Raw genomic sequence first — 25,148 nt, 5'->3', positions numbered from 1 at the left:
ACTCATAATGGCAAGAAAAAGGAAGGACATTGAGCCAGCACAAGCTCTCTAGGAGCTAAATCTGACATGAGCAGAAGAGAGGCTACAGTCCAAGATGGATGTCAGAGAGTCACACAGAGAGAGCTGCAGAGAGCCAGCAAGACAGCAGGCTTGAAGGCTTAAGATGAGGTGTCTGTACAAAGGAACATTCTAGACAGGGGAGGAGGACAGAGGCGCAGGTGTCTGGAGTCCTGAGCTCCAGGGTGAGTCCAAGGGAGGTAGAACTGGAGGAAGGCAAAGGTGCGGAGACGGACTTTGTGCTCAGCACTGTTCTGACAGAAACTTCCAGATTGGCCTGTGGCTCTCTGCAAATCCGGAACAGGCAAACAGGAGAGGATTTTAATATTTGACCTTCGATCAGAGGGAAAGCTTCCTAGAAGGCTGAGCCAGTGAATAACAAACAGTCCAAAAGAATTTAAGTCCAAAAGGTGGGCATGGTGGCACGCATCTGTAATCCCAACAAAAGGGTGGCAGAGGCAGGACGATTTTGAATTCAAAGCCAGCCTTGGATACACTGTAAGATGCTGTATCAGACAAGATAAAGAACTACTTGAGAGTTGGGGAGATGGCTCAGTAAGTCAAGTGCTTCTTATGCATGCTTGAGGACTTGAGTCTCATCCTTGGAACCCATGAGAACAAAGTCAGTACCGTAGCACACATTTGTAATCCGTGCTGGGGAAGCAGAGACGAGCAGATCCCCAGAGCTCTCAGTAAGGCAGCCTAGCCAAATCAGTGAGCCATATAGGAAAGTCTGTCTTAAAACACAAGGTAGATGGGTCCCGAGGAGTGATAACCAAAGTCGATTTCTGACCTCCAACCACACTAGTACACACATACCAATAAGTCAATAAATAAACGATTGAGTCACCAGTTGTAAAAATGGAACCCAGTGGACCCGTTGCTGGGTTACTAAGATTGGATTCCTTGCAGGAAGACGATTCTGCTTTTGAAAGGCTAATTCATTGATAAAAGAGAAAGGTGCTTGGATACTGTCAGTAAGGAACTGAGAAAGTTGCTCAGTTTGTAGCAGTGTTTGGGGGAGGCCTAGAGGGAATCAATGCAACCAGGCTGGCCCACTCCACCTACCCAGTAACGGATTAGTATCAGCCCAGGGGAGAGGGCACCTCAGCAGCCCTTAGTCCTGATGCCTGGCCTACTCATTGCCTTAGAGTGTGCCGTCGTTAGAAGCCATGGCCTGCTAGGGTTAGAGGGAGGGTGTCAAGCCCAAGGAGACAGGACCTCAGGCCAGCTGTCCTGAGGTGTTGGGATAGGGCCAAATGAAGCATCTCTCCCTTCCACCTAGCGCCCTCAGGAAATTCTGAAGGCTTAAGCAGAATGCTGACCTCAGATCTGTTCTGTGTGACCTACTTGTCATTTATTTGAGAGAGAAAGTGGGTATCCAGCTGTCAATTAGACCAAGGGTGATGTGCAGTGGGAAAGCGAGCTCTGTGTTCCTGTTCTTCAGGCTCAGCCACTGCCAGTGTGGATCAGAGGCTGTAGAGCAGCCCCTCAGGGAGGGGCTTGATGGAGATAAAAGGGCTTCAAAGAGAGGTCCCTGGCTGAGGCTAGCAGGCCTGATTTGCATATCTCCTCTGCTGGCCACAGAAGAAGAAAAATGTGCTGAACTGGACAAAATGAGCTGGCTCTTGTTTGTTAGTTTTGTTTGTTTTCAAGTAGGCAGGTTAGGATAGGCAACCGGCTCTGTTTAAGATTTTAAGTTTTAAGTTGTTTATTATAAACATCGGCTTTTGGGTGCAAGCCAAAGGCATCTGTCACTAAGATAAATGATGCCGAAGTTCCTGACGTTCATTGGCTGGTGCCTTTATGTCCAGGATCGGTGACCACGTTTGTTCCTGTCCCTTTGAACGAGGCTTGAAGGGAGCCATGGGAGCCATGGGAACTTGGTTCTTAGCATATTCTCAGGCACCTGCTGTCCCTGTGAGACAGGCTGCACTGGTCAGCATGTGCCCCGTTCTTTAAAGCACCCCTCCCCGGCTCAGCCCTCCAGTCCTGCCTGGTCTCAGTCATCTGTCTTGTTCTCTACGCCAGTTGTGAGCTCACAGTGATTGTGTATAGAGGAAAGAAGGGCACGGTTTATAGCTGGGGATCAGTGTCCTGGGGGTTCCCAACCCTTCACTCCTGGGTAGAGCAAGGGGGAAAACATAGGCTATCCAGTGGACTGTAAAGCCTAAGCAAGAAATACTTTTTATCGTAAGTGTATCCTGTGCAGTATTTGAGGCAAACTTATGCTAGTAGTGATTAACCATGAATTTCTAGTTGGCAAATTTGACTGAATTCCCTGGTATTTGGTGACTGGACTTAGGGTTAGGAGTTTGAGCAATCTCAACAGCGTTCTTAAAAGGAAACTTTCCATCAGCCTGGTATATAGTACAGCCTGGTATATAGTACTGCTGACTGGAACCGGGTCTCATCTGGGAGCCCATCTCTGACTGATCCGTACACCTCTTAGGCCCTCTTTCTCTGCGGTCAAGAAAGCACACCAGATATGAGAAAGACTGCTACAGAGTCCTTTTGAAGTTATTGTGTGGAATAAATGTGCAGTGTAGACTTTATTGTTGTAGCTGAACTCAACAAATAACTCAAGACCCCTCCCAGCTATGGGCTACCTCGAAGGGCGGATTCTCTTTGAGGTTGGACATGCATAGCCTAGAATTTAAAATAAGCAGATAGAGTGGGCAAGAGGATTTTTTTTTTAATTGAAATCTGGGATGTTTTATCAGGAAGGGGAAAAAAAGTCCAAAAGGGGCCTTTCTGGCTGGGTCAAAACTGCCTGGCTCCTGGGAAAACACCGTGATGATATATGTGTGTTGTGAGCAGTGGCTCCGTAGCAGTTACAGTGGAACAAGGTGAGGGCAAAGCGAATTCCATCTCTGGCCAGCCGCTTAAGTAGCGCTAGTGGAAGCTAATTGAAGATACAACCATGTAGGTGAGCAGTGGGCAGGTGTCTCCATAGTCCACTGTCACTGCTGGATTGCCCGTTGTTTCTTATAAAAATTGTCCATGCCAATTAAGAAGTACCAGAGATGTTAGTAGCCTGCAACACATTTGGGATAAACCAAAAATAGAGAAAAACTCATTACTAAATGATTACTAATTACTAATCATTACTAAATGATTACTTTGAAATAGGGGGTGAGTGTTGTGTCCGGCCAGTGGCTCACATGTCTGGGTTCTAGTCTGGAAAGGCATCTTGGAAACCTGGAAGAGAAGGGGGAGAGAGAGAGAGAGACAGAGAGAGAGAGACAGAGAGAGAGAGAGAGAGAGAGAGAGAGAGAGAGAGAGAGAGAGAGGAGACACACACGGAACCAAGACAAGGCTCTGATTAAGGTTCAATTTTAATGTTAGCAAACACGCTTTATAAAGAAGAGGGGAGGCCCATTCCTAGCCATGCAAAGTTCCTTTGAAGTAGACAGATCAACCTTCTAGTGGGAACTCTTGAAGATAACAGTTCAGTGCTAACTCCAGAAAATCTCAGAGGAGAACCTGTTTGGCCTCGGGCAGGTTGGGCCTCAGGCAGGTAGTGGCACATCAAAGGAGCAGCACAGCAGGTGACTCTGCTTAAGTGGTGGATGGTCACACCCAGCCTTGCTAGGCTGGAAGGAGGTAACAGGTGAGGATTTGATTATTTTTTTAAAAAGACTCAACATTCAGCCAAAGCTAAACTCTTGTTTCAGCCTTCCTTTCTCTCCTTCAGATAAGAAAGAAGCCAGTAGACATAGTGTTTATTTGCATCCTTTGGTCCACACAAGTACCCATCATCTATGGATGTGATCCTTAAAGAAGTGTCTGTGTTAGGTAGAATACAAACCACACAGAGGCAAGTGACTACAGAGTTCCTGTCCCTGTGAACTCTGTAGCTATGTCCGTTACTGCTAGGGATGGGACACTTCTCCCTAGTCCCTGCTGGGTGTCTGTGTAAGTCCAGCTACCACACTGATTGTAGACACGTTCCCCAAACCACCCTGTTAGGTCTCCTAGGAAGAATTCCAAAGAGTGAGCTCCGTAAACGGGGATAAATCTAGCTTGTCACCATTCCAAAAGTTCTGACACTTTTTTGGAGGTTGGCGGGTAGGCAACAAGAAATACTGGAGCTGATTTTCTCAGTTGAGCTGCTTCTCTGGCGGCTCAGACCAACAGTTATTCATGGATGCCAAGAAGCCCTTTGTTGATCAGGCTCACCCAATATCCTGGCAGAATATATAGTTCCTTCCCACTCAATCTACAATCTGAAGACTAGTCCCATCTGTGACTTATCACCCCTTGGAGTCCCTTGGGGGATGAACAGCTCCCTTTTTGAAATGTCACAGAAAAGTTTAGCTCCACCTGCTATCCACAGTATGAACTGGGAGACAAGAAACCTACAGTCCCATATGTTCCTGGGTTGGGGCTCAGGGATGGCCATCTAAGGTCTAGAGAATAGCTGCAGCCAGGCACCTGCTGCAGTCTGGATCCAGCTCACACAAACAGTCCAGGTCTCCTCTCTGCGCCTCCTCCCTGCTGGCTTAACAAAGGCTCACGAACCCCTCAGTTATTTAAGGAAACAGGGTCCATGTTTACAGGGAGCATCATTTCCCCAGGGACTTCGGAGGGTTCGGTGCCAAGTGGGGCGTAACAGTGTCTTCTGAAGATATAAAAAAGGAAGACAGAGCTTTATTCCGTTGTAAATTCGTAAACTGGCTATATCTTAAAACATAACCTTCTGGCCCTATAAAACTCTTTAACAAAGGGTTTACAATCAGGTTGTCCTGAGACCTGCTGGGATTTTATTTTTCTCCTCTGTCCTGTCTCCAAGCCAAGGCACTTAAGCCAAGAACACACCACCATAACTGAATTATGATCCAGCTCTGCCTGCCCCATAGCCCTCTCCCATGGCAGTGCTGGGTAAGGTGTCAGCCTTCCACAGATTCCCAAGGATCAGCCTTCCCAACTGAGTTCAGATGCAGAAGGCAGGCTGTATTTATCACTTAAGTCTCGAGCTTGCTATGACTGTTTCTTTCTCAGTGTACCATAACCCACCAAAGGGAAGGGAAAGCCCAAAGAGGAAGAGAAGTCATTTGCTGGCATTTTTTTCTAACCTCTTTGATCTCATTTATGGGTGGATCAAACTTTCTGGCAGGCAATACACATTGTGACTTCAGCAAGGGCTTCTTCCCTGGGGAGACTTTGTCTCACACACACACACACACACACACACACACACACACACACACCACTGAGTCTAATACTCCCACAGGGATTCAGTCACACACACAAAAGAAAAGACAGCAAGCACCTTGAATGAAAGTCAGTCATCAGGTCAATTTGAGAAAATGTCCCCTTGAGTTCACAAGAAACGGAGGCTTCCCTGTGGATCTCTGGGGTTCTGTGAATGTGGACAGGTGTGGGTGTGGAAGCATGTATATGCCCGAATGTGGAAGCCCTCTGGGCACTGGCCTTTTTTGTTGTTGAGTCATGGTGCTGTCTTTGCCTAGAACTCACCAAGTAGACCAGGCTGGCTGGCCAGGGAGCACCAGAGACCCACATGTCCTCATCATGCCTTCAGTTCTGACATTACAGACATCTGCCACTATGCCTAACTCTCCTGACATGGGTTCGAGCAACCCGGAAGTAGATTACACTTACATTGGATCCCAGTTTGAACAGATCCACTGATGCTGATCTTTCTGGTGTGCTCAGAACCCAGTAGACTGTATAATGTCAGACCAGAGGCTTTCAAAATTCTACCTTGGAAGCTGTGGAGCAAGAGGGTACAGGTTGTCCTTGGAGTCTAGGCATGCCCACCTTCTACCCAAGCTGTTCAGCACACATCTAACACCTTGAATTCTCCCTAACTTTAAAACCAGGCTCAAACTGCAAACTGGTGCTTGGGTACTGTGTATCACTGACTGTGACATTTATGGTCACAGCTTCTGTAAGCTGCCTCATGGCATATAATCATATATAATTTTGCTGGGGCTCAGATGAGGACAGCATTGCCGGCAGAGTGGGTGGGTGGAAGTATACCTCACAGCTGGCTGAATCATCCCTCTTGACCGCCATCACTGTGCAGCTCCATCATGACTGCCATCATCCAAGCTATCCACACAGCCTTTCCTTATTCCCCATTGCCTGTCTATTTTAGTGGGAGAACTACGCTATCATCTAGTGGGATTTGCCATTTGAGATCTGCTAGTATCTAAGATATGCCCACCCGCAAGTTTTGCTGGTACCCTGAGATGGGGTTTCATAGAGCAATGGTGGCTGTTCTGGTTTTGACTATCCCCAGGGTCACTTTTCCCCTGGTCATCTAAGGAAACTAAGTGGCCTGTCATTCCCTGAACTAAGATGTCAATTCACTGTCAATAATTTGGTTTGCAAATTAGTTTCTGCAGCCATTAAAAAGCAGTAGCGTCTGTGCTTGTGATTGGCTGCGTTGGCTCTGCGGCTAAGCTGTGGCGACAGCTGGGGAAGCAGATGGACTTTGCTTCTTGAAGACTGGATATATAGGAAACTCTGAAGCCTGTAAGAATGGATAACTGTTCACTTTTCAAAAGGCTCCTTTTCCAAGAGGGAGGGAGAGGAAGGGAGAGGGGAAGAGGGAGACAGGGAGACAGAGACAGAGAGAGACAGAGAAACAGAGAGACAGAGAGACACACAGAGAGAATTAACAGTAGAATTTTTAAAAATGCTGGTGGCTCCTTCCAGTACACTAAAGACTTCATTATTGCCTTGCTTTCCATAATATTCATTATGTGTAAGAATGACGTGCCTACAGCACTATACCTTTTAAAGTTAACTTTTAATATCGCTAGAATTGTTTTAATTGATTGGTTCATTTATTTGAAGGAATACTGACTGTCTTCACTCTGGCTTGGCCTAGAAGGGCACATCCCACTTAAATGATTATTTAAACCCATGTTTGGAAAAGAGAGTCCTGCCATGCAACCCCTGTACAATGATCGATCCACTGTTGGAAACCCAAGTCAAGTGGCAGGAGCTGTCGCTCAGTGGCAGTGTTTCCCAGGCCTATGCAAGGTTCTGGGTTCAATCCCCAGTACCAAGGGTGGTAGGGGGTATTGGAAGGGAGGGAGACAAACGTGAGCTTTGAACCCATGTCTGGGGAAGACCTATCTCAAGCTTCTATAGGTCGCATGCCTAAATACTTAACTTCTTCAGCTTCCATCTTTGCTCGGCACACAAGGTGATTCTGCGGCCTATGGAATGGAGGCCACAGGCTCAAGCAGTAGTTAGCAGGTAGACTTTAGTCTTCCTGGGTGGCTAGCATTACCTCACCAGCATTGAGTCCTGCACTGGTCATTTATTGGGTGTCCATTGAACCCTAAGACCTAAGGAAAGTGAGTTCATGCCTGTGCTTTACTCTCATAAGCCCTGCAGCCTAGACACCAATCTTGTAGACCTAGTAGCCTGTTGTGTGGTAGCAAAACAATGCCTCAGCCTGCCCTGTGTTCTCTCTGCTAGTATTTTCTCTCCCAGCCTTCAACCTCAGAGTTGAGGGCATCAGAATGCAGAATGGCCACACTGCATATGGCTCTGCTGGGCTGTAGCTTTGTATGAGTGCTTAACAGAAACTCTAGTTCTTCTGCTGAGCCTCAGCAGAGATGAACACTGTTTTGTTTTATCTTTCCTTTAGCACAGATGTATTTATAACAACCTGTGTCCAGCCATTCCCTCCTTTGAGGGAAATGATCCAGAGAGACAGGGGTAGCATTGGGAGGTGGGAGACGAGGGAGAAGACTTGGTTTGGGGCATGATAGCATGTTGGCAATACAGTCACTGTTGCCCAGGTCCCAAGCAAGGCGAGGCTGCTCCTTCTGAGGAGGTGATGTGGGCAGGGACCTAGGAGCTGGGGACTGGGCTCCATTAGCCTCTGAGGAAGGTTTTACAGCAGAGGCAGAGTTACTCAGTGGGGTGTTGGCTGATCAAGATCTCCCAAGGGAGAAAAAGGAAGTGGGGATACATATCCTTGACAGAGGCCGTGTAAAGCCTTGGCCTTGAGATCCACTCCATTGGCTCTCCTTTTTGGCCTCTTGTCCACAAGGCTGCTTGAGAACGTGGCTGGCAAAAAGAAAGAATGGCCAGCCTTCTTACAGTACCCCCTTGGAGGTACACTTCCCACATAACCTTTCTCTTGATGCTCACAGCAGCTGAGGAGTCTACTCATAGGCTGTACATCTTAAAGAAAGGAAAGAAAGAAAGAAAGGAAGGAAGGAAGGAAGGAAGGAAGGAAGGAAGGAAGGAAGGAAGGAAGGAAGGAAGGAAGAGAAAGCCAGCATGCTTGCCCGGGTGTCTGGCTCCAGAGTTCATGTTCCCTGCCACCTGTCTGTGGATGAGCTAGCTGGGGGGACTCTGACAGGCCCCGAATGTGGACCCCAGCTTCTTCCTAGTAGCATACGATATTACAATATTTATGGAAACCACTCAATCCATTATAGTCCAAGAAGCCTATCTAGATGAAGCATTTATACTTAATGGCTTAACTTTTCAGGATTTGTAATATTTGAGTGTTGTTTTTTTTTTTAATTAAATGAATAAGAGGCATTGAGGGACGGAGAACTCGGGGATCACATAGTCTCTCAATGTTTGTGTGCCCTGGGGAAGTTGGGATCTCCAGTTTCTATGGGTTAAAATGATTCCCAAGGTCTGTGCTGATTTGACTTCTTTCCTAGTGTAGATTTAAGTGGCTATTTTGGGCTTAGTGACTACCCTTGAGTACTAGTAGTATGTGCCATACCTGTGTAGATCTCAGGCAGGCAGTATGACCTCAGTTGAACAGAGAAGCCCTGGGTGTTTCCCAATGTAGAAGAAACCTCCTCACTAGGCAGTGGTTGCTGTTGATATTGTTACTATCCTTATCCTTGGTATTTGGAAAGTTAGGACTTCTTATTATTCCAGTCTAGTGGGATGAAGCTCCCATGCATTCTAAAGTAGGTTTTTAACTATCCAACAACAAAACAGAAAATCGCCAGAGCGCATCTGCATGAACTGGCAATCCCAGTTCTGCGCCAGCCATCATGAGCTCATATGGGCTGCTAGCGGGGGTAGATGGGGGCCTGGCATCTGTGAATAACTCTGGCACTTCCCTTCCCACGTGTTAGGCCAGGCTGGCTGGGCCTCGGTCTGAGCATCTTTTGGGAAACAGCACATCATACCAAAGTACCCACACATCACCCTCTTGCAGTCCTCTGGTTGCTGACCCAGGATCTTCGGTGCTGGAGCAAACTTCTCGAATACTGTTTTTCTTTCCTCCCGGCTTCTTAATTGCATGCTCTCATCTTTGCTGGAAAGCAGAGGATAGAGGCAGTATGGGTTTCTGGTCTGAACCTTTGTTGGCTGGCAGCAGCTCTGGTGAGGGATGCATATACTGGGAGGGAAAGAGTTACAGAAAGGTCAAAGGGCTCTCTGTGGGCTTTGTCTCCTCATAGGGTTCCCTCTGACCTCTCTCATCATGGCTGTAACTCAGAAATGACTCTGAGGTTATACACAGTTACAGCCTGCCAATAGAGCCATCAGTTAAGACAGAAAAACCAACCAGACCACAGGATCCTCCCATGAGTGAAACACTTCTGTTTCTCCATGCTGTTGGTCCCCTCCACCCTCCACCCCCTGAGTCATGTCCCTAAGGTGGGGTGCATGTTTGCTAGGTTCTTCCTCTTCTGCCCAGTATCTTTGACCTGGGGACCTGGCCACCTAGCCACTGTCTCTACCGCTGGACATGTGTAGTAATGGAGGGTACAGTGGGCATGGGAGCAGCTGAGCCTCCTTGTGGCTCTCAGCACTCATGAATCATGGCATCTGGTGGCAGTGCCACTTCCATGCATTGTCAGGGGAATGGACCTTGATCGGAAAGGTACAAAATTAAGGGGCCAGACATACTTAGCCCAAGATTCAGTCCCTAACACTGTCGAGGTGTGTCCTCTTGTCTTGGTTATTTGACGTCAAAGAACCTGTTTGCTCCTCTGATATGAGGGGCTCCTGACTATGACTCCCTCCAGGTCTGTTTAGGTAGGCACTAAAGACTCAACATCCTTTCTCCATCAAGCTGTACCAGGGTATGAAGCACATTCCTCTCCACTAGCCTTTAATGCAGAAGGATGGTAGCTGAGCTAACCTGTTCTTCTCAGATTTCTTTCTTCTTTTTTTTTATTATATTTTTATTGGATATTTTCTTTATTTACATTTCAAATGCTATCCCGAAAGTTCCCTATACCCTCCCCTCGCCCTGCTCCCCTACCCACCCACTTCCACTTCTTGGCCCTGGCGTTCCCCTGTACTGGGGCATATAAAGTTTGCAAGACCAAGGGGTCTCTCTTCCCAATGATGGCCGACTAGGCCATCTTTTGCTACATATGCAGCTAGAGACATGAGCTCTGGGGGTACTAGTTAGTTCATATTGTTGCTCCACCTTTAGGGTTGCAGACCCCTTTAGCTCCTTGGGTTCTTTCTCTAGCTCCTCCATTGGGGGCCCTGTGTTCCATCCTATAGATGACTGTGAGCATCCTCTTCTGTATTTGCCAGGCACTGGCATAGCCTCACACGAGACAGCTATATCAGGGTCCTTTCAGCAAAATCTTGCTGGCATATGCAATAGTGTCTGGGTTTGGTGGCTGATTATGGGATGCATCTCAAGTGTGGTAGTCTCTGGATGGTCCATCCTTTCGCCTTAGCTCCAAACTTTGTCTCTGTAACTCCTTTTGTGGGTATTTTGTTCCCTATTCTAAGGAGGAATGAAGTATCCACACGTTGGTCTTCCTTCTTGATTTTCTTGTGTTTTGCAAATTGTATCTTGGGTATTCTAAGTTTCTAGGTTAATAGCCACTTATCAGTGAGTGCATATCAAGTGACTTCTTTTGTGATTGGATTACCTCACTAGGGATGATATCCTCCAGATACATCCATTTGCCCAAGAATTTCATAAATTCGCCGGGCGTGGTGGCGCACACCTTTAATCCCAGCACTCGGGAGGCAGAGGCAGGCGGATTTCTGAGTTCGAGGCCAGCCTGGTCTACAAAGTGAGTTCCAGGACAGCCAGGGCTACACAGAGAAACCCTGTCTCGAAAAACCAAAAAAAAAAAAAAAAAAAAAAAAGAATTTCATAAATTCATTGTTTGTTTGTTTTTAAAATATTTTTATTAGGTATTTTCCTCATTAACATTTCCAATGCTATCCCAAAAGTCCCCCATACCCTCCCCCTCACTCCCCTACCCACCCATTCCCACTTTTTGGCCCTGGCGTTCCCCTGTACTGGGGCATATAAAGTTTGCAAGTCCAATGGGCCTCTTTCCAGTGATGGCCGACTAGGCCATCTTTTGATACAAAAATATGGAACGCTTCACGAATTTGTGTGTCATCCTTGCGCAGGGGCCATGCTAATCTACTCTGTATCATTCCAATTTTAGTATATGTGCTGCCGAAGTGAGCACAAATTCATTGTTTTTAATAGCTGAGTAGTACTCCATTGTGTAAATGTACCTCATTTTCTGTATCCATTCCTCTGTTGAGGGGCATCTGGGTTCTTTCCAGCTTCTGGCTATTATAAATAAGACTGCTATGAACATAGTGGAGCATGTGTCCTCATTACTAGTTGGAACATCTTCTGGGTATAAGCCCAGGAGAGGTATTGCGGGATCTTCCGGTAGTACTATGTCCAATTTTCTGAGGAACCGCCAGACTGACTTCCAGAGTGGTTCAGATTTATTTCTAAGAAAAGGTATATCTGTGATCCTAGTTCTGGTCCATGTTTTTTATTTACTGTGAAATTATAGGTGATGTCTCGGTGAGTCGTGAGCCACCCTGGTAACATGAAGAAAAACCCCTGATCGTGTGAAAATTAATTTCTTCACCAAATCTCATCGTGAGCCAAGCTGTTAATGTAATGGGAAGACACTGCTGTTTTGAACCCTGCAGCTGTGGCTTTCTGAAGCAGCTACGGTTTCCTGGTTTGGACAGTCTGGGGTTGTTTTGTTTTGTTTCATTTTGTTTTCTTGTTTGCTAGAGACAGTATTACTTGTAGCCCAGACTCACCTCAAACTCTCAGTCCTCCTGCCTCAGCCTTCTGGGTGCTGAGATTACAGATATAGGTCAGCACACCCAGGAGAGTTTCCTTTTTTGTGGCCTGGCTTCGGGCACAGCTGCTCCTGTTGGATTTGATACCCACAGGGCTGCAGAGAATCTGTGTGGCGGTCCATGGCACACACAGATGGGGTATACAATAGAGGACTCTGAGGCTGTGCGATTAAAGCATCAGAGCTTGGCGCTGTGGCTCAGCCTTCCTCTGTGGGATGCTGGGCAAAAGTGTGTCTGGCATCTGTTTCTTTGTGGAGATCTCTCTTTCAGAGTATTCTTGTCAAGCCAGTTATCTACTCTCGCTAACACTGTTAGCAGAGGTATGCAGAAGAGATGAGTAGCCATCCTACCAGTATTCAGTGCTAAGAAGAGAAAACTAGCCTGGAAAGGAGAACCCTTGGTTGCCACCCCAGTCTAAGGCTCAATTTGCCTAATGCTGAGCCAGCCTCTAGTTCAATCCAAACTTGGCTGCCTCAGGGAAGCTGGGTTCCCTGTTGTAAGAGCCAGCAAACTCTTACATGGGAGCTGGTTTCAGAAAGCAAGCACTATGCCATAAAATCTCTTGGCCCACCATCTGCATGCCTCCCGTTCCTCGCATTTTATTTAATTTTCATTTTGCTTGATTTTTAAAATTTTTTTTTATTTTTTGGTTTGGAAAGGTCATATAGCAAAAGATATGAAAATGGACGGGAGAATTCCAGAATTTTCACTCATATAGCTTAATCATACTATCATTTATGAAGTTTTTATTTCCTTATGCTAGCATATATGTTGAGGCTTCTCTGAATTAAGCTCCTTCTCGATGCAAAGCTAGCACCCATGGGTTGAATTGTAAGCCTGTCCATCAGCAAAGGTTGACATGGCCAGACCAGGCTATGCTCTGTAGGGATTTGTAGACAGGAATATGTGGACACATTAGAAGTTAGCCTTGGATAGCCACCTTAGGCATATGATTTAGGTCAATATACTTTCAGTACATATGTGAAGGGATTCGGGTACAGTAATGGCATGGACTGTGTTAGTCCTTGGTAGAGTGTACTTGGAGCCTAGTTCTGCTGACTTTCAGGAAGGTCTGCCTCCTGACTATTTCTACTCTACTGGAAGAAAACATAGCAGTTCTGGGCACAGAAAATCATCAAGCATCAAGGCGTTTTCGTTGGTGTTGACACCATCTCTTCTTGGGGGAATAATAATAAAAAAATAGGAAACTGATTCCATTTACCAGTGATGACGTTATTGTTCCTTTTGTCAACAGGCAAGATGATGAATGAAGTCCTGGCAGCTTCCAGTGTCCCAGGCCTTGTAGAAATAAGTGAGACAGACGTGCTTCAAAGTTCTAATGAGCGTCACACCGGAAGCATTAAAAGGAGCCCCGCCATTGCCTGTTGAGAAGGCTCTGTGCTCTCAGGCGCGGTTTCTGATTGAATGCAGAGGTCACACGCATGCCTCCCTGTATTACCTGTCGGAGCAGGTTTAATTTTATAAATTCTAGACACAAACTCTATGAGTTTCTAGTTCATAGTTGTTCTTTTTGAGGATCCACTCAGACGAACAGTATTACATCCATAAGAGATATGCGCTCCCACTGCCCACAACTAGTTGAGGAATCACTGGCGACGTACTCCATCAGTAGCATCGTCCAGTGCATGATGGGACAGACAGAGGGCAAGGAAATCCTCCCTCAGAGACTCGTACAGATGGCCAGACCCATAGTGTTACTACACCAGCGATTTTTTTTTTCTTTTTTCCCTTGAACACAGTAGCTTACTACTGTAAAGCCATGTACAAAAAAAAGCCTGGCTGTGGCTTCAGCCCATTGTTATTCCTTCCTTCCTTGTACACTCAAAAACTCTGAAAGTTGTTCAGAGTCTCATTTTAAAAAAAAAAAAAAAATCCTTTTAAATGCATCTTTGAGAAAAATCCAGGGTTCAGCACACCACCTTGAACCCTTTGCTCCAGCCTTGTGCTGTCATTACAAACAGCAGGCATGCTGGCCGAGAGGAGAAGCCCTGTGGGAGAGGAAGGGAGACTGATAATCAGGCCTACTGCATGGTAGTTTACCTCACTTCATGAATCATTTCCCAGGAGCTTCTAACTGAAGCAGAGATGGTGACAGTCTGCTGCAGAACACCAGACCTGATTTCTGTCTTTGACATCTACCAGTGTTCACATGATACCTGGGGGAGGGAGACTCTAAAAATTCAAATGTGAGCACCATTTATTATACCCCAGAAGAATATTTTTAATCATTCTTTTGCTTGTTTTGTAAAAAAAAAAATATTAAAGTGCTTGGAATTCTTTATCTGTGGTCCCTTGGAATGTAATCAACAAGAATTCTAACCTCCAACGGTCTGATCTCACTTTGGACATTCATAATAAAAGCTGAAACTCATTTTGGTTGCAAGTCCTTTCTTTTGCCGTGTTGGGTACGTAAGCCGCAATTTACCTTTGCTAGGCGCCCCTGCTGTCTGCACCGGTGTCTTGGCTATACAAAGATGCATTCATCTTTCAAGCCCCTTCCCCACCCCACTCCACCCCTATTTTTTTCGCTGGATGACTGACAATTTCCAAATTTGAACAGCCACTCTTCTGTGATGTCCTTGAAGACCCAGAGTTCTTTGGATGCAAAGGGTCTTTTTGAATACGCATTGCCACGTGGGTTAAAGTTACCTCCCAAGGACTGTAGCCAGGCTCTCTTTTGAGTTTCTACTTACATTTCCTGTTGCATGAATGCTAGTGTGATTATGATCCATCTTGGCTGTGCTGTAGTTTCTGCTAATGAGCTAGAAACTGGAAGAGACTATGGCTGAGACAGTGACATGGCGTCTTTGTTTCGCTCTCCAGCAGGGTGGGGTGTCACTTTATGTATCCGAGCATACTGAAGTTAAGAAATAAAACAGCTCCCCAAAAGTCCAAACATGCCAGTCTTCTGAAGAATGTGTACATCTTGCTTGGCACTCTTACTAAATCTGCTGTGGATTTCTGTATTTGTAACTAGTCCTGCAATGGGCAGCTACCTCCCAGGACCTAACCCTTCTCCAATAAAAGAAATAACACAGATTTGGGGTTTACCAGGGTACTCTAGTACATATATGAACAAACGATTTGAGAACTTTGGGGACTGGGAAGATGGCTCAGTCAGGAAGTGGTGGCCACACAAGCCAACGGACTTGAGTTTGGTACTCAGCATCTGTGTAAAAAGCCATGGGTGGGGTGATGCGTGCTTGTATCTCAGTGCTGGTGAGATAGAGACAGGGAGACTGCTGGTGCCTGTGAGCCAATGAGCCTAGTCAGTAAGTCAGAATCCTAGTAAGAGACCATGTTTCAAAAAATATGGTGGACAGCACCCCCTCTCCATGAAGGAACAACAGCCCAGGTTATCTATGGCTTTCACACACAAACTGATTAACCATCTATAGCAGTAGGTCCCGGTTCTTCCTCCTGGCCTCATGCTCACAGAAATAAGACTCAGACTCAAAATATATTTACAAATAACTTGGGCTTATGACTAGGCTCTATTCTGACTAGATCATAACTTAGATAACCTGGTTTGGTTTGGTTTGGTTTGGTTTTGGTTGGTTGGTTGGTTGGTTGGTTGTTTTCTTGTTTGTTTGGTTTGGTTTTTTTTGTTGTTGTTGTTTTTTGTTTTGTTTGTTTGGTTGGTTTGGTTTTTCAAGGCAGGGTTTCTCTGTGTAGCCCTGGCTGTCCTGGAATTCACTCGGTAGACCAGGCTGGCCTTGAACTCAGAAATCCGCCTGCCTCTGCCTCCCAAGTGCTAGGATTAAAGGCACATACCACCACTGCCCTACCAATCCGTTTATTTGAACTTACAGCCTACCATATGGTTGGTTACCTATGCTCAGGTACCATCTGTCTGTCTCATCACATCTTTCTGGGCAAATCTTCCTGGCTCTATCTCAGAATTCTCTCTCCTCCCAGATGTCCTACCTCCTATTTGCTCCCTAAGCCATAGGCCATCAGATTTACTATTGACAGGTGCCACATCCATACAGACATAAGACAGTCTCTCTACAACCATCTTTTTGCTAACAGACATGGGATGTTACCATGTTTCCCAGGCTGGCAACTCCTGTCTTAAACTCCTGGGCAATCCTATTCTACTTTACTAGAGTCTCGGGTAGCTGGAGCAATAGAAGCCTACCATCATGAACTTTGATTGTTAGACCTTTAAACTGGGGAAAACAGAGCAGGCCCTGAAAGTTTCCTTCATAGGGAATGATAGAACAAAGTAGAATTGTAAAGGACTTAAAACTGTACGCATTACTTCAAAAGCCATGCCCATAGGCAGTCAGTACTTAGCTGGAGATGCTTTTCTGAAGGTCATGTGCACCAAGCGATCACCTATGAGAAGAGCTGCCTTTTAAACGTCGAAAGACGACCCTCTTAGTGTCAGAGGTTGGTGCTATCACCGCTGGTTGATCTCAGAAAGCTCCACTTCCTACCAGCATCCGACCAGCCCTCTGCGGTCACCATGATATTTCCCACACGCTACCCTACCCTGCACTCAGCAGCAAAGGAAGCCTTTCACAGGTCCTCCTTCTGGAGAGACTTCAAAGCTTGTCTGTTTTTTAAAAACAGCTTTGGAGCCGGGCGTAGTGGCGCACGTCTTTAATCCCAGCGCTCGGGAGGCAGAGGCAGGCGGATTTCTGAGTTCGAGGCCAGCCTGGTCTACAAAGTGAGTTCCAGGACAGCCAGGGCTACACAGAGAAACCCTGTTTCGAAAAACCAAAAAAAAAAAAAAAAAAAAGCCAGCTTTGGATGTCTCTGACATGCTGAAACTACTGGGCAGCGGCCTCCTAGTTGCTTGGTTTTATAAGAGCCAGCGTCTCGCCTGAGTTCTGGGTTGGTGATTTTATTCAGATGAGGGGAATGGTCTGAAGCAGTTTCTTTGGTTAATCAGTCCTTCATAGGATAAGAAAAAAAACAAAAACAAAACAAAAAAAACTAGAAACAACAATAACAGAAACCATGCTGTTTCAGAATGGCCTCCCCAAAGGAACTGCATATAGATGCATTCAACTCATTTGTGCTGTAAGCAGTTAAGTGGGTCACCAGGCTCTGTGCTGCAGAAGGTGGGCTCCTGCTTATTGCTAGTGACTTCCAGAAGTCTGCAATTTCTGCATCCATTTATTAAAGTTGGGGACACTCCATACACTCACAGTGGCTCCAGATCCAATTATTTTCTAGGCTGCACACTCTTTTGGAGGGCTGCCTGGGATCCCAGAGGGTCACTGGTTAGCCTGTCTCAGGTTTGCTTAGGCCTTCTTCACCGCACCTTTTAGTGTTTGTGAGAAATGTTGGGTCTGGCTAGTCCTCTTCTATCTGTTGAGGTACACACTTCCTTCACAGTACTGTTCCCCATTGAAACGACTCAAATCATGAGTTATATGGAAGCAAGATGAGGCCCATTGCCATACACACTTGTCAAAGCAAGAATAAATACCCTTCATGCAGAAGGATACAAGTGGATTAAATGTCTATTAATATGATTTAGTAAAAATCATGAGCTATAAAAAATTAAAATGTATTTTGTTAGCTTTAAAAACTTATGCAATTTCAAGTGCTATGCTCTGATACAGCTTCTAAAGACAGCTTTCATAAGATTAACACAAATGTTAAACTTCCCTGAAGTATCCACAGTTCTAGAAGGAAGTGTAGTTTTCAGATGCCCAGGACTGTCAGTGTACACAGTTAAGAAAAAAATTCTGAACGTGCTTTCTACAGTTATGCTCTGCTGATCTCTGGTGGGAAAAATAGCATTGAATAGAAGGAGTGACAGTCAGACTTAAACTTTGTGGAGTCTAAACTAAATCTTTATCTAGTGGATCACGCTTACATTTAAAACTTCCCTTCCCCCTCCCCTCCCAATGTCAAGCAGGCTAGGTCACAAATGGGTCAGGTCTCTGCCACTTAGCATTGGATTGCCTCTTTGTACTGTCGGGGGAAATTTTTTTACTAGGGAAAATGTAGCCATTTTTATCCCAAATGGCCATGTTATTAGGAGTTTGGTTTTGTCCATGTGGAGTTAAGTACACATACATAGAAAAGCAAAAGGCCTAAAGTTGAACCCTGACGGGGGCTGCTGAGAGAGCAGAGGAGCTCAGAGGCCTGCCCTGGCTTCTTCAGCATAGGCCAAGTCTCTCTATAACAAAGCTGCCAAGGCCCGCTGGTGCCCGCCCCTGTGGTAGGACTTTCAGGAGAATGTTGCAAAGATAGGTGTCAGCAGACACCAGTTCATCCAGCATTCACTAAGCTCAGTACGATGCCTGAGATCAAAGATGAAACCCCGTTACAGATCGCCATCCAGCCTCATAGGATCCTCACACTAAAAAGGAATACAGGAAGTGCAAGAGAGACTCACAGAGGCAGGTCCAAATTAGTAGTAATAATGAGAATTAAAACAGTTCTATATAATAGTTGATAAATGCTTTTTGCTCTGCCTTAGCCAGCAGCAAGATTATTGTTTTATTTAGATTCCAAACCATTGGGATCTGGCTTATAACAGTGAGCCATTTCTTTGTAAAGTGTAGCCTTTCCAATCAGCCTTGTCTGATTTCTGTGTCCTACAAGCAAAGATCCTTAGAGCATGTGGGCATTCAGATGAAAAGACCTAACTTTGAAGATGCACCATCTCTCCTGTCTTAGGCAAGAGGGAGATGATTTCAAAGGAAAATATGATAATTCATTTTCTTTACTCTTAAATTCTTATATGATCCCACAAGTCATGTTCCCAGCTGCACTTAAATAGGACCCCTGGTTTCTGAACCCTTAATGTTTAGGGTTAATTTACAAGACCAATCACCCATACATAATGCTATCAGACTCAACATAAGAATTGTCACTTTTGATGCCGGGTGTTTTGGTGGTGCACGCCTTTAATCCCAGCACTCAGGAGGCAGAGGCAGGGGGATTTCTGAGTTCAAGGCCAGCCTGGTCTACAGAGTGAGTTCTAGGACAGCCAGGGCAACAGAGGGAAAACAGTTCAAAATGCATGCACAATGGCTGGCCTTTGGAAAATTATAAATAAAGTGTAAGAAGCTATTTCTACTAAAAAGCTGAGTGGATTTTTTTGGAAGCAGCTGTCTGATTAGAATACTAATATTGAGGGGCTGTATTCAGAGCCCTGGTTGCTCTTGCAGAAAACTAGGGCTCAGTTCCCAGCCCCTACAGGGTAGTTCACAATCATCTGTCACTACAGTTCCTGAGAATTCGATGCCCTCTTCTGCCTCTGGGGGCACCAGGCATGCACGAGGTGCAGAGGCATACATGCAGGCAAAACACCCATACACAGAACATATTTTAAAAAATAAATTTTAAATTATATGCTGATAGATATAGATATATACATATACACATATTTATTGGATATATTGCAGAAAGACAGTGGAACAGAATATCATAACTGGAATTCCAGCTATTTTTTCATGTGGGGCTATCTTCACTGTGTACAGAGGCAAGGATGGTTTAACCAGATCTTTGCTGCACTTGACACTGGGCAGAGAAAGACTGAGTGAATGAATCTTCCTTAGAGAGATTCTTAGTGAATACAGATGAGAAAACTAAAGTCAACAGCTGCTTCTGGAACTGCATGTTGAGTCACCCCTTAGTTCCTCCACACAGGGCAAAGGACAGCATCAGTGACCACAGCTACCAGGAACGTGAGACTTGAGGGACATAGGTTGCTTTGACAATTCAAGTACTTCCACCCGATCGTGGGCACTACAGATGTCACTTAATAAAGCTGTTTTTTAAAAAGCATAAAAAAACGCATAAGAATGATAGCCACTAAAATCGTTTGCTAACTACCCTGCTTTGGGACTTAAGCCAAGACACAGCACTAGTGGTTCATTTCATCAAAACCCCACTTGAATTCCTACTAACTTCAGTCTCCATAACTGGACCGGCATCGCACTCTTCAAATGAAGGGTCTATGAGATAACACCACAGTTTAACCACTTCTTTAACACGTATGTGTTTTATATGAGGAGGACGGGCACATAGATCAGATATGTGTGTGCGGACTTCAGAGGACAACTTGTAGAAGTCTGCTCTCTCCTTGTGGCTCCTCCTGGGGATTAAACTCGGGTCATCCTAGGGTGTGCCCTGGATGCTGACAGTCTTAGACGAGGTCCAAATAGATTCTGCCCTGGAGGCACTGTTGGGTACAGCTGGGATGGGAAGAGACTGAAAGGTTGGTGTCAGAGCTGTCTATTCATGCAGACTTAACTGGGCTCCTTAGGATGGAGATGGTCACAGCAGCAGCTCTCTGATCCATATAATGAAAAGGTTATGTTTTGTGTGACTCAGGATATAATGGGCTCAGCAGAGGCTGGGCACTCAGGAAATGATGGATGTCATTTATCCCTGAGGTAAAATAAAGATATAGAGACGTCGGGCGATTAAGGGATGTCAGGGTAATGAAATCTAGAACCAGAGGGTGACACCCAGGCTCACAGGGGACTCTCTCTCTGTTTTTCCTGGACAATTGAATGTCCCTCTGTCACAAACTCTTGGAAAGAGAGCTACAGCTTTACTGAGAGATAATGCTATTTATTGTGAGTCTGTTTTCCCAGGGTGGGACCAACAGGATCTGCTTGGCAGATAAATCCAGAGACAACCAGGAAGTGAACTCTTTTGATAAGGCCTGCTGTGTGTCTGGGTTTGGGGTGAGGTGAGGTGAGGGGCACATTGTCAAATGCCACCTCATTGCAGTCCAGGGATGGCCCCAAGCACAGAGGAGAGAAGAAATGAAGGGACAAGGATTACGTTGTTATACACTCTTAGCATGTTTCTCCTCTGTTACCAGACCTTTTTATTTATTTATTATTATTATTATTATTATTTCCTGTTTTGTACTTATCTCAAATAAACAAAAATTAACCTTTTTGTGAAAAGAGAAAAGGGGATACAAAGCCAATGTCTATGGGATGGATATGATACCTATTGTGCAGAGGTAGGGTGGGTAAAGGCTTCCCACTCTGTGTGTGCGCAGTGTAGCTCTTGAACAGAGCACAGCATGAAGAGGAGAGCCTTAAGGGGTGTGAGGGGGGTGCATGTGTTCGTGCACCTCTCTGGGATGGAACCACCAAACAATCTCAGAGCAGGTAGGAACACACACCAGCATCAGAGCCCCAAGCTCCATGACTGTGAACATTGTGGGAGCTACACAGCATTTCTGACACATTTAGTCCTCTTGAAAAAAAGAAATATTAGTTTATCTTTCCTTCCAGCCCCTGCTCCGGGAATGGCAATTCTGAGTCTAATTATTCATTATTAAATGTGTTGGCCACAAGCTTTGGTTCATCCCCTGACTAGCTTGTAACTTATTTAACCATTCAAACTATTCTATGTCTACCACTTGGTTAGTTACCTCTCCTCAGTCCTGCCTAATTCTTTCTTTGCATCTCCTCAGCATCTTACTAGAATCTCTCCTTTATTCTATCCTGAGTTCAGCTACTTGCTAGTTTACATCTTGATCTCCCATCTCTCTACTCTATCCCTGAGTTCCTGGGTGAGTCTCCCAGAATCCTCTCTCTCTCTTCCTCCCAGTGTCCCACCTCCAATTTCCTGCCTCAGCTCATTTGGCCATCAGGGTTTTTTTATTGACAGGTGATGCTTATAAGAGATTCTCTCTACACCTCTATTTGGTAAAGACCATGACTTATTATCTGACTTGGCAAAGAGCTTGATAGCCCTCCGAAACCAGATAATCAATTCTACTACTAAGGAAACAACCCCAAAGGGATCAGTTTAAAGATGAAAGGACAGTCGGGAGTCAGGGAATACAGAGCTAAGTGCAGGGGTAGGTTTTGACTGTCATCTGAAGGTATTGATCACCTGAAGTCCCTGGAAAGACAGCTGAACTGTGATTGCTGATGGACAGTATCTTTGGGTCTGCCCAAAGAGGCAGGCAGCTACAGAGCATAGCAATAGTCTGGCAGGCTCAGGAGACACAGACCACAAAAAGCTAAAAAGAAGCTATGGTGTAAGACCAGCAAACCTGGTTCCTTCCTTCCTTCCTTCCTTCCTTCCTTCCTTCCTTCCTTCCTTCCTTCCTTCCTTCCTTCCTTCCTTCCTTCCTTCCTTCCTTCCCCCAAGGCTCATGGACCCAACAGAGTTTTACAGACTGAAGTTCTTTGATAACTTTCTTGAGACTGTTCAACCCCAACACTAACAGAACTTCCATAATTAATAATAATAACCACACAGGGCTTGCCCAATGCTGTGATCAACCAGGCTTGTAACAGCCAGGGAAACCCTGGGAATCGCTGAGAGATACCTTGTCACCTACCCCCTGCAGAGAACAGGCTAGAGGTCAGTGGTTCAGGCTTCACACATGATTCACCTGGACTGAGGAGTTCTCAGCTGTTATATGCGGGACTCCCTGTCCTCTAAGCCTGGGTTTCCCCATCTATAACAATGGGATAAAGGTGCCTGCCTGGTGTATCATTTTGAATTTAATGGAAAGTAGATTAGGTGTCTAGCTGATCTTTGCCATATTCATTGTGTCCAGTGTATTTTGCATTGTGGAACCATGGTAACTTCTTACAACCAAAAGTTGATGGAATTAACATTTCTAGGAAGGAGTACAAAGCTGCTGTACAAGCTCAAAGTCTGAGGAAACAAAATAAAACAAAACAACCCAGCTTTTTTTTTTTTTTTAAACTGGTTCCTTCTGGTCCCTGCCCTCCCACAGCTGACCTCAGCCATAAACTCTCCTGTTTGATCTTAATGTTCGAATACAGGGTGTCATATAGCCTAAGCCAGCCTCTGTCTCAGACGGCATAGGTAGCCGCAGATGACCTAGAATTCCTGAGCTCTCTGCTTCCACCTCCTAATGCTGCAGCTGCAGGGGAGTGTACTACACTCGACTCTTGGTTTGTTATTTAATTACTCAGGAATTAAAAATCAAAGAAAGAAAACAATAAGTTACAAATGATTCCAGTGAACTTCTAGAGGAGTGGGAAGGGACATAGGAGGGAAGAAAAGGGACACAGACCACTCTGCCGGGGGGGTGGGGGGGAACAGGGACAGAACATCCTTATGGAGGCAGAATTTGGTGCCTGCCACTCTTTGTCAAAGATCGTGAGGACCTGGTTGGGGATGCTCTGGGGACTGGAGCCAGGGAGACCTCAGAGAGGGCAGAGCAGCAGCAGTATCTACTACTCCTTTGTGTAATTACAAAAGCAGACTTTTTGTACCCAGAGTACACAACTGGGGCTCAGCTTCTGTTCACCCTCTCAGCGGGTACTTGCGGCTGAGGGCTGAGTAGACTCTGAAGTTCAGTCATCCCTCTCTAAGCACATGGAACCCTGTGGGTAATACTGAAGCTGTGCCCATGTTTTCAGGGGATGAAAAGATGGGTAGATAAGGAGTTCAGGGGTTACTAAAGTCCCTTCCAAACACATCCAGAGCTTTGCAGGTCTCCTCGGCCTCTCCACTCCTGCTCTCAGATGCCTCCCCAGGACCATTCTGAGTCCTCACCCCGGCTCCACGTTCTCCCTTCCCTACCCCCTCTTATTCCCACTCATGTCTCATGGGCTTCAGAGAACTACAGAGTGACCTGTCAACAGGCTTCGAATAGACTGTCCTACATCCTGATAGGAAAGCCTGTGACTCCTTGCCCGGGCCGAGGAGTCAGAAGAAAGGCTTAGTGGGCTGTCTGGCCTGTGAGCAGTGAAGAGAGGCAGAGAGCAAGCTGGCCATTCCCTCTTGGGCAACTCATTCAGGGCTTAGCATAGCTGCCTCGAGATCCACCTCCTCCTGTCTGTGTCTTTAGGCTTAGGGCCTGCCCAGAGATGCCATGATGATCTCACCTTGAAATCTGTAACTTAACCACATCTGCAGAGCCACTTTTCCAAATAAGGTCACAGCCAGGGATTCCCAAGGCTCAGACAAGGACGCATCTGTCCGTTCCGCCCGCTCCATAGCACAGTCCCAAACCTGCATTATTTCCCTGTACCTCCCCAAAAATGTGGGTGTCCTCTGAATATATCAAGCTGTTCACGGGTAGAATATGGAATATTCTAGAAAATCAAATGAATAATAGCAGACTGCTGGTTAGGGAATAAAATTTCATATAAGGGTATATGCTGTGTGCCCAAGGAATTCATCTTAGAAAAAAACAAAACAAAACAAAAGATCACCAGGTATGGTAACGCATATCATAATCCATACAGTTGGGAGGCAGGGGCAGGAGGATAGATAGGTGTTTAGTGTCATCCTTAAATACATGGCAAGCTTGAGTATAGCCTGGGATACCTGAGAGCCATCTCAAAACACAAAACAAAAAGATGCAAAGGCTCTCAGACCCTTATGTCTCACTCCTCTCCCTGTCTCTGCCACCACACTGCTGATTCCTGAATTCTTGTCTCCCTCATGGGTACAGCTTCCTCCTTCCCTCCTCCTAGGTCTCTTTCCATACCTCCACATGCATGAACATACATGTAAATGTCTATCTTCTCTCTCAAGAATAGGATCCAGCCAGGGGCTGGGGGTACTGGGTAGGAGTCTCTGACTTATGAACCTGAGACTTGAATTTTACCCTAAGCAGTCAGGTAAAAATGCTGACCACTGGTGTGCCTGGAACCCCAACACTGGGGAACACATAAAAGGCAGATCCTGCAAGCCTGCTGTTGGGCTAGCCTAGTCTAAATAGTGAGTTTCTGGTTGAGTCATAGACCCTGTCTCAAGACAATAAAGTGGAGATGACAGAGGAAGACACCGGATGTCCTCCTCTGGCCTTCCCATGCCCGCACATGGGCGTTCTCTCTCCTCTTTCTGTGTTCCTTCCTCTCCCTGCCTCTTTTCTCTCTCTTTTTCTTTCACACACACTGAAGTCTAACCTTGTAGTAAAACACTTCCTGGCACACATGAGGCTTTGGATTTATTCCCCGAACATTAGAATAAGCAGGAAATATGACCCTAGCTCACAGGCCTGGCATTTGAGCCTGTTGTGACTTCTTAGGCTCCCCAGCTCTTCTGAGCTCAGGACTCATGGCTGC

The 25,148-nt window shown here is 45.8% G+C and overlaps 1 protein-coding gene and 1 non-coding gene across 3 annotated transcripts in view; one reads left to right on the top strand and one right to left on the bottom strand.

Moving 5' to 3' along the window:
- The window catches only part of Scaf8 (SR-related CTD associated factor 8), a 178,982-nt gene that overhangs the window by 130,566 nt on the left and 23,268 nt on the right, over positions 1-25,148 (top strand). The window contains exon 21 of one of the 2 annotated variants that reach the window (XM_029471345.2): positions 13,379-14,509. The exons of the other annotated variant lie outside the window; for it this stretch is intronic. The gene's annotated coding sequence lies outside the window, so the exon portion shown is untranslated. Of the gene's footprint in view, positions 1-13,378; positions 14,510-25,148 lie in introns of those variants that run through there. 2 annotated transcript variants of the gene reach the window in all.
- LOC147000567 (U6 spliceosomal RNA) lies at positions 11,374-11,480 on the bottom strand. Its single transcript, XR_015046008.1, has one exon. It is a non-coding gene; the product is annotated as a U6 spliceosomal RNA (small nuclear RNA).

This window comes from Mus caroli, unplaced genomic scaffold (assembly GCF_978045245.1).
Source record: "Mus caroli unplaced genomic scaffold, Mus_caroli_1 scaffold_18, whole genome shotgun sequence".
Lineage (NCBI taxonomy): Eukaryota > Metazoa > Chordata > Mammalia > Rodentia > Muridae > Mus > Mus caroli.
Note: the sequence above shows the minus strand (reverse complement) of the source record. Positions and strands in the feature narration are given on the sequence as shown.